At 41.3% G+C, this 8955-nt stretch overlaps 1 protein-coding gene across 2 annotated transcripts in view; it reads right to left on the bottom strand.

Moving 5' to 3' along the window:
• LOC117954230 (nuclear receptor coactivator 2-like) overlaps window positions 1–8955 on the bottom strand; it is a 53598-nt gene that overhangs the window by 39353 nt on the left and 5290 nt on the right. For both annotated transcript variants that reach the window (XM_034887847.1, XM_034887846.1), the window contains exon 2: window positions 4780–4828. The gene's annotated coding sequence lies outside the window, so the exon portion shown is untranslated. The remainder of the gene's footprint in view (window positions 1–4779; window positions 4829–8955) is intronic.

Genomic DNA, 8955 nt, shown 5'->3' on the forward strand with positions numbered 1-8955 from the left:
GGTGGAAATTAACATACAGTCACAGCTGAGCCACTTTTAACTAGCCAGGTTGGGAATATGAAAGATTTCCTACCAGTAAGTTCAGAAAGAAAATACCTTTAAAAACTTTGCTCGGTATTTCCAACAACAAAGCATATCTAGTTTGTTTAGAAGTTATCATTGGTCTGCGAGGGCACATTGTGCAATAATCATTCAAAAGCACAAAAGCATTGATTTGTTCTAGCAATGTGTCGTGTTTTCCAGATGTTGGATATGTATGTTTATTTGAAAACAAACATAAATATTATGTGATGTATTATCCTGCCTAGATCTCCTTGTAAGTAAACTGTGATTAACACTGATCTAGCGGCTTGCTAACGGGGTACAATAAAAGCTTCAGTCATATTTTTCTAAAATGTGAACATGTCATCGGGAAACTCATGCATTCACCAACTGACTCTGTAATACTGTGAACATGTTGCTGGTTCTATACTTAAGCTTTCTGTTGACACTCGCTGCACATAGTGAACATGCTGCTTTCTGAATGAGTGCAACAACAGTCGTTACTGAAGCACAGCAAACCGAGCAAACAGTTGGCTGGTTAGACCTCAGGTGACGGAGCAGCTACAGGCCCGCTGACTGTGCACTCTCTCTGTGTGTGTTGGTTATGAATGACTGGTCACACACACACACACACACACACAACAGCTCAAAGTGCAATTCTGACTAAGAAGATAGTCTCGCATACTGTCAGCATCACACTCTTCTTGGTAATAATGGACCTACAGTAAGTCAATATTACAAATTGTCACTAATTGTATAATAAGAAATAAGTTACTGAAATAAAAATAAACATTTATTTTCCAACAATTGATCATTTAAATGTAATCTTCCTAACTATGACTCCCACATTGACTGACAGGTGTTTTAACACAGGGCCCAACATCTTCCTCTGAGTTATTCATGCTCAGTAATGCTTTTTAAGCTTCAGTTGGTTAGAAAACACAGGAGTATTACACAACAGACATCTACAAACTCAAACACTTCAATTATGAAAGTAAAGCTATAGCTTCGCTGTTTGCTGTTAACCCTTTAAATGTGTTCCTGAGAATAGAAGAAAGCAGTCTGCTGGTCACTTACCCCTGCTTCGGGTCAACCAGTCCATAACCAGTCCAGAGCCGGCCGACCATCCCACGCCGGCTGGTTGGACGCACTGGTTTTCAGGACAAACAACAAACAATCTACACAGCAGTGCACTACACACACCACTCAAACACACACACACGTTTTGTATTTCCTCTCTTTTCTCTGCGAGACTACCTTTGTGCGTGTGTGTGTGTCATCTGCGCCTAATGACAGCTGACAAACTACATGCCACAAATCCTCTCTCTCGCTCCCTCTTTGTCCCCTCCCCCCATCATGTAGATACACACACAAACTCCTCCCTGTCTCCTCCCACATCACACACACACACACACACACACACACACACACACACACACACTCCTCCTTCTTATTAGCCAATGTGCAGAAAAAACTCCCTCTAGATACTGAATGATTTACATGACCTGCTGTTCTAAAATGTTGGAGTCACATTACATTTTAGAGCAGTGCTATGTATTATTTCATGATGTTTTTACACAGATATTATTGATTAAACTCTAATTTGTGTCATAGGTATAAAAAAAACTGAAGGAATGCAAATAAGCTGAATCTTTCAATACTTTTCAATCAGTTAAGTTGCTTCTTTCAGGGTTTTTGCTCCATTTTGTAGTTAATTTGAATACCGTTTAAGACCACCACAAATACACGTTAAGACCTGAAAGTGTAGGAAAAAATATTTGCTAGGAAAGACAATTTATTGAGTCATTAATAAGATGTATTAACTAAATAATGTGCTTATAGTCCTTGTGCATCCTCAGGCAATCTGATTGGTCAACTAGACATGTAGAACGTGCTCATATCAGCATGACAGCCCATACATCCGGGACGACAGCACACCCAGAGCCCTTTGAGCACACCAGGCTCATCACTTAAAATATTCCTCCGCCATTTCCATGCCAACATCACAGAACTGAAGGAAAAACCATTTTATTAATGAAAATAGACCAGGAAGCACAGGGAAACACACGGACACTCTCCAACACATTTCTATAAAGTGATGTGCTCTGAAGTTTGGATGACACCAGCAGCCGCTGACAGGGCACTTTGTTAAAAAGAGCTTCTACATGTGGATTTGGCGGACATACAGAAGCTAAATCCGTCAATGGAAAGAAAAAATTCAGCAGATATCTTAGTTACACAACAATGGGGAAGCAAAGCGGTCTTGTGTAAATATGTGAGCTACTTATTTGGTTTGGGAAATACCACAATTTCTACAAAGCTAACTTTTATTTAGTTAATAACGTTAAAGGTATAATTGTGTCTGCTTACGGTTTGAAGAAGGCCTTTGAGGTTCGAGGGACTTTGTGTCGCTGCCAGTTAAGAAGCAGCGAGGGAGTCCGAGTGTTAGCATAATAGCCCCACTCTCCACCGCTGTGTCTTAACATGCTAATTTGTTATCCACTTGCTTTTACTCCCACGGTGCCTACATCTTACGGGATAAATTGCACCTCGTTGTTTCCTGCCGACTTCAACTAAGTCCCGCCCTTCTACTTCCAGTCCATGGGACCTGTCTTTCAAAAGTATAGGAACGGGAGTCAATGAGAGATAATTCTTATCTTTAGGTCATTTTAGATTGTGCCATGCATTTCACAAATGATGTGTGTACATTTAAAAGAAAATTTTACATGTCAAGAGATAAACGATTTGACATAAAGAAGAACATTAGGTTTTAGGTGAGATTGCTCAGTGAACTACATCTCACGTCTCGAAAAATATACACAGTACGTCCCCAGAGAAATCCGTCTGTCCTCTTGTCGAGCTTTACCGTCTTCTTCCAAGACGGAGGCAGAAGTATTAAAAGGAGGTGAAAAGCATTTTAAAGTTGTTTATTTACCATTAATATGCATTCCCCCAGCCTGCCTATGGCCCCCCCAGTGGCTAGAAATGAAGAGTGTAAACCGAGCCCTGGGTATCCTGCTCTGCTTTTGAAGAAATTAAAGCTCAGATGGGCCCATCTGAAATGTTCCCCTTATGATATCATAAGGGGAAAGGTTACCTCCCCTTTCTCTGATTTGCCAGCCTAGAGAGAATTTGGTCCGGCCATGAGAATGAGAGAGGAATCACGGCTTGAAAACAAGCAAAGCATGGCAGTTTGTCAAGGACACACTCCCACTCTCCGCCCAACTTGAAGAGACTTCAGATACAGTATTAGGGGACCACTAAGACCTATTTGATCTTGACATCTTATGGCGATAGGTCCCATAAGGGAAAACGGAAGGGGCGGGACTTCGTCTCCCTAAATGAGAATAAGGCTCATTCTAGGATATAATAATAACGTATACTATAAGGCCAAAAGTATATGGACACCGGACCAAATGTACCCATATGTGTTTGTGGCATTATTCTGCTGACATATGGTAACAGCCTCCATTCTCCTGGGAGGCTTCCCACAGTGTTGGAACCTGGATCCAAGATTTGCTCCACTTCCACTTCATCCCACATGTGTTGGATGGTGGTTGAGTTCAGGGCTCATATTCCTCCACACCAGAGAGGAAAAAAACATTTCTTTATGAACCTTGCTTTGTGCACAGGGACATTGTCACGTTGAAACAAGAAAAGGGTCTTTACCAAACTGTTGCCAATAAGTTGAAAGCACTGTCTAAAAGGTATGTACCATTAAAATGTCCCCCTCACTGGGAATAGGGGCCCAAACAGACAGGTGTGTCCAGTCCCGTACGTTTGATAGCCATATGACGTATCTACACTAACTCCTTGTCTGTAAAAACTAAAGCAAATGAAAGTCTGTCAGAGACAGTAGAGGCAACGAGTCACAGGAACGTTTGAGATAATCAGCCTCATACTAAGTGAGATGGCAGAAAGCACAAGTGAAAGTGAGACAGAGAGAGAGAATTTAACAAACGACAAAAGCTGCAAGCAGCTGTGCTTCACAGGCCACACACACACACACACACACACACACACACACACACACACACACACACACACACACACAGACAGACACACAGACACACACACACACACACACACACACAGCTCTCTGGAGCGCACACAAACACAGAAAATGTGTCTCATTTAAACACTCACACACGCCTATTTTAAACACACACACACACACACACACACACACACACACAAACACACAGTTTGCAGTTACAAGGAACCAGTTTTTAAGCTTGACAGTATAAACCCTATCAGGGTTTCTCAACCTTTGATCTGCACGTGGTCACATTTAGTTTACCTCTTCTACCTCGGACTATTATATTTCTCTGTGACACAACACTGATTTTAAGAATTCCTAATCACATAGGTGGATGAGTCCTGTGGTGCTGTGCAGTAAAACGTTTCATTTTGCATTTGTGATCATGCAAGTTGTGTATCTGAATGTTGCAGATTATAATCTACTTCAAAAAAACATCTACAAATTCTGTAGAAATTAATGATTCCTTTTCCACAAATTAGGTTCCCTTAAAGCTGGGATGCTCAGAACACCAACATTACGCCTCATTCCCTTTATCTTAGGCCTAAGAAATAAAATGGTAAAAGCAGACCGGAGAAGGTTTTGAAGTGCCACTCCCCCAGGTTATATGCATTTGGTCATGATACATAAAAGCAAAGAATATATATTAAGATGGCATAAAAACAAACAGTTATTTATTCATAATGAAATGGTCTTACCTCATATGCAAAGCATCCTGTGTAAACATGCATCATCATTCAGTCCTCTCTGTAAGACACATAAAACCAGAATAATGATTATTACGTTAAAGGGGGTTTGTCAGAAGCTGTAAATGTAAAGATGGGTTTTGAATTCTCCATTCCAGATTGTAGTGCAGGTCTTCTGTTCTTTGGAGTTCAAGTTAGTTATCTGTTATTTCTTACAAACTGTTTTCACAGGCTGAGTAGTACTTTCAGAGACCAGTAATTTCACTTTGATAGTAGACTTTTCCTAAAATACTGAATGGATTCATGAAGAAAATAATGAAATGCTCAGGTGTATGAATAATGTTTAGTTTCCAGGGTTTGGTGAGCCGTGGCCTCTCACTGCACGGCAGGAGTCGGTCCGTCATCCAGCACGACCCAGTGTTGTACACCCAGGATCAGATGTACTGTATGTAAGTGTGTGTTTGATGTGCTGCTGGGTTTTTACAGTGTAAAATCATTTAGCAGAATTTCACCTTAAACATCACCCACTGGTTTGGCTGGAAGTCCCAGTTTTGCCCACAATAACAAGAGAACCTGCTGTGTTTCCCAGACACTGACCCTGCCTGGGAGGACCATTCAAGGTTTCCGGAGCCTTTTTCACACTGTGAGGCTGACCCGGGCCAGTATGGTGCTGGTCCAGGTTCATCATGTTCCCACTGGCTTCGGTTCACGTTCACAAAATATTTCAGAAAACAATTAGTCTCACTTTCCTTGAACAGCTGAGCTGATGCAAAAACCTGCTTGAATCCCTCTAGTGCTATCCAATCACACTTCTTTTTTTTAACGTATAATCACGTTGGTCATATTTACATCGTTTCCAGTGAAAAGTCCTGCTGCTGTGCCGTCAAGCAAAGACACTGAAAGCCTCTCCTGCTCACTAGATGTCAGTCACTCTGTGTCACCTCACCTTACCTTATGTAATTGGTTGAAAAGTTCTTCTTTCAGGAAATATCACACGTCACAAGTTCTCCTCAGTGATCACATCCCCTCTCCCACGTCTTTGTGGAAAGGTTACTATGACCCTTCTTGCTTCTATTTCTGGTTTGTAATTTGCTGAAACTCATACATTTAGTGAGGTCTAAATGCCTCATGGTACAATATCAAGGACGGTGCTTTCTATGCAGTCAAAAGAACTAGAAATGTCCCACATTTACGTTTAGGCTCCTACTTTCTACGATGTTCCGATTGAGAAACATGTAATGTTTAAAAATATTTTGTGTTGTGTCGCAAGATCCACACCAAAACATCTATTTTGAGCCAGAACCTGACGGACAACACACACAAACGCGTTGCCTCTTACTGAATGTGCACATTTTCAGGGAGCATTTGACAGAAAAAACAGGCCACAGCATGTCTGCCGCGTGGTTGGTTGTTTTTCTACAGGGATTCTACCAAGGCATCACTGACAGTTGGATGATGACACACTGATGTTTAAAATGCAAAGTAAGTGTGTGTGTGTGTGTGTGTGTGTGTGTGTGTGTGTGTGTGTGTGTGTGTGTGTTACTGTAATTGCAAGGACAAAATGTAAAGCTGTAAAAAAGAAGAAGTAAGTTTTTTTTGTCAGCGGCCAAATCCGAGACATCTGCTGGCTCTTCCCCCTGGTTTGTGTGTGTTTGTGTTTGCGTGTGTGTGTGTGTGTGTCTGTATTAGTGTATGTGTGCATGTGTTACAGAGCTGCCTTCCCAGGCAGTTGGACAAAGTGGACTCAAACTACACACCACTTAAACATGCACCTGCCACCACTGGGAGATAGCTGCATATGTGCACATGCGTGTGTGTGTGTGTGTGTGTGTGTGTGTGTGTGTGTGTGTGTGTGTGAGAGGGGTGGACAGCTGATCTCTACCCAACTGCTATGTTAATTGCCCAAGCACACATGCAAGTATAATGTTTTCCCTGCATGAAGAAAAAAAAATCTGTAGTCAAACACTGATGAGGTCTACATGGATATATAAATGGTAAACAAATGTATTTTAAATTTTCCTTTTTGACCTAATGGCTCAGGATTGTATAATTGACCACAGCGGGCGCTATCTGTAACAAAAGCAACCACACAACGACAGGCAGTGTGTCTGTGTGTTACAGCTCAGTTTGTGCATTTGGAAGTTGTGCAAAGCAGTAAACTGTAACAATGATTTAGTAATTTAATAATTCCAAGAAAGACAGGTTCTTTCTTTGGATGTTCTATTTTATAGGACTTGAATATTCTTCAGATACGGAGATGCAATTAAAAGCTCTGGAAAAAGCTTGAGTTACGATTATTGTGTTTCCAGATGTGAGGAGACATTGCTCTCCTGGAGACAGCTCAGAATGGGCTTCTGGAGATCTACAGTTAAAGCTGAAAAAGGGGGGAGGGATGCAAATCACACACACACACACACACACACACACACACACACACACACACACACACACACACACACACACACACACACGCACACACACACACACGTTTGTCTGCAGCAGTAACTGTGCTGAACCAGCTGTAACAAAACAATTACTCGTGTCTTCTATTGCAGCCATTGACCCATATGAAAGACATTTAAAAAGGAGCAAACATATAAAGAGCCATATTTCTTTTTATTATAGCAAAAGATATTCTCTACATATAAGATGTTACCACATGCACTGCTTTCCTTTGTCTGGTCTTGTGCTAAACCGTTAAGGTGCTTTCTTGCCAAAAGTTCTTTACATTAAATATGTTGCTTTAGTAGTTTAAGAAAACTGACCCCTCACTTAGTTTGCACCTGTTGATTTTGCAGAGACACACATGGAAAACATAATTGTAAGATGAGTCTGTCTGAAGAAAGGTATTTAGCCTGTAGAGGGCACTACTGCTCTGGTGACCAGAGGGGCGCCGTTTCAATGTGTCCTCAACAAGAACAACGTGCTGAATATTGTAAAGGCATGTTTTTATTTTTTTATTTTTTAGGGTTATGTAAATAAACTATAATCTAAAGTGTAAGTAAACCCCTGGTATCTTCCGGCATAAGTCGGCTTGTACTTTGAACCGGCAGTATCAGCAAAACAATTATATTGTGATAAATATCAATTACGATCAAAATGGGAAAATATATCCTGATGACATTTGTTGCCATTTCAGCCCTAAAACAAATACATTTTGTTTAGAAGAAAGAAAAATAAGTCCTTAGGTGTAGTGGACTTCCATCCCATCTTTATTTTTTTAACATGAGGGAGGAAAAACCCACGCACACATATTTACACATACACAGCCATAATAATGGTTCATGTTGGAGACCTCATTTGGTTGTTAGTGAAGGAAAGTTCACTGGTAATAATTTGCATATGACACACACACACACACACACACACACACACACACACACACACACACACACACACACACACACACACACACACACACACACACACACACACACACACACACACACACACACACACACACACACACACACACACACACACACGTAAGAGAACGACAGTACAGAAAGTCAATGAGAGAGAGAGAGAGAGAGAGATGGCCTACTTCTGGACTGATTAATTTGTGTTACTAAGCAGCTCTATGGTAACACAGAGAACCATGGCTACACTTAGCTCAGAGCTGGTTTACTGTAAGACCACATAACAGAAGTTGATCACAGTCTCATAATCCCAGCCAGACTCAAAAAGTCTATCACCATACACAAACCACATGGCACTTTCTCAAAGATGCTCCATATGCAAAACAACACACCAGTGACTCGAGATTAGGGTGACAGGGGTTTATCTCATTTCCCATCACAATGTGCATAAATGCATTAACTGTTCATGCATCAAATTAGAGAATAGGAATGATGTCCCACATGTCATTCTTAGCTGCCATCATGTCAACAGTCCTGCATTGCCAGACCCTCCAAAGCGCTGTGGAGGAAGGTCTGGCTAGTCCACACAGTATTGAGAGATAGAAGGAAAACCTGCTCTGGTTTATTGGCATTTCTTTAAACCAATCGCAATCGTCTTGGGCAGCAGTAAGCCCTGGACACACTCTCAGGGAGGAACTTGTTTTGGTGGGACGTGTACGTTCAAAAATGTTTGTGGTTGTGCAACAGAAAACTCAGATTGGACAGATAGTCTAGCTAGCAGTCTGGATTTACCCTGCAGAGATCTGAGGACCAGGTAACCATAGTCCTC

The sequence above is a fragment of the Etheostoma cragini genome, chromosome 12 (assembly GCF_013103735.1).
Source record: "Etheostoma cragini isolate CJK2018 chromosome 12, CSU_Ecrag_1.0, whole genome shotgun sequence".
Classification (NCBI taxonomy): Eukaryota; Metazoa; Chordata; class Actinopteri; order Perciformes; family Percidae; genus Etheostoma; species Etheostoma cragini.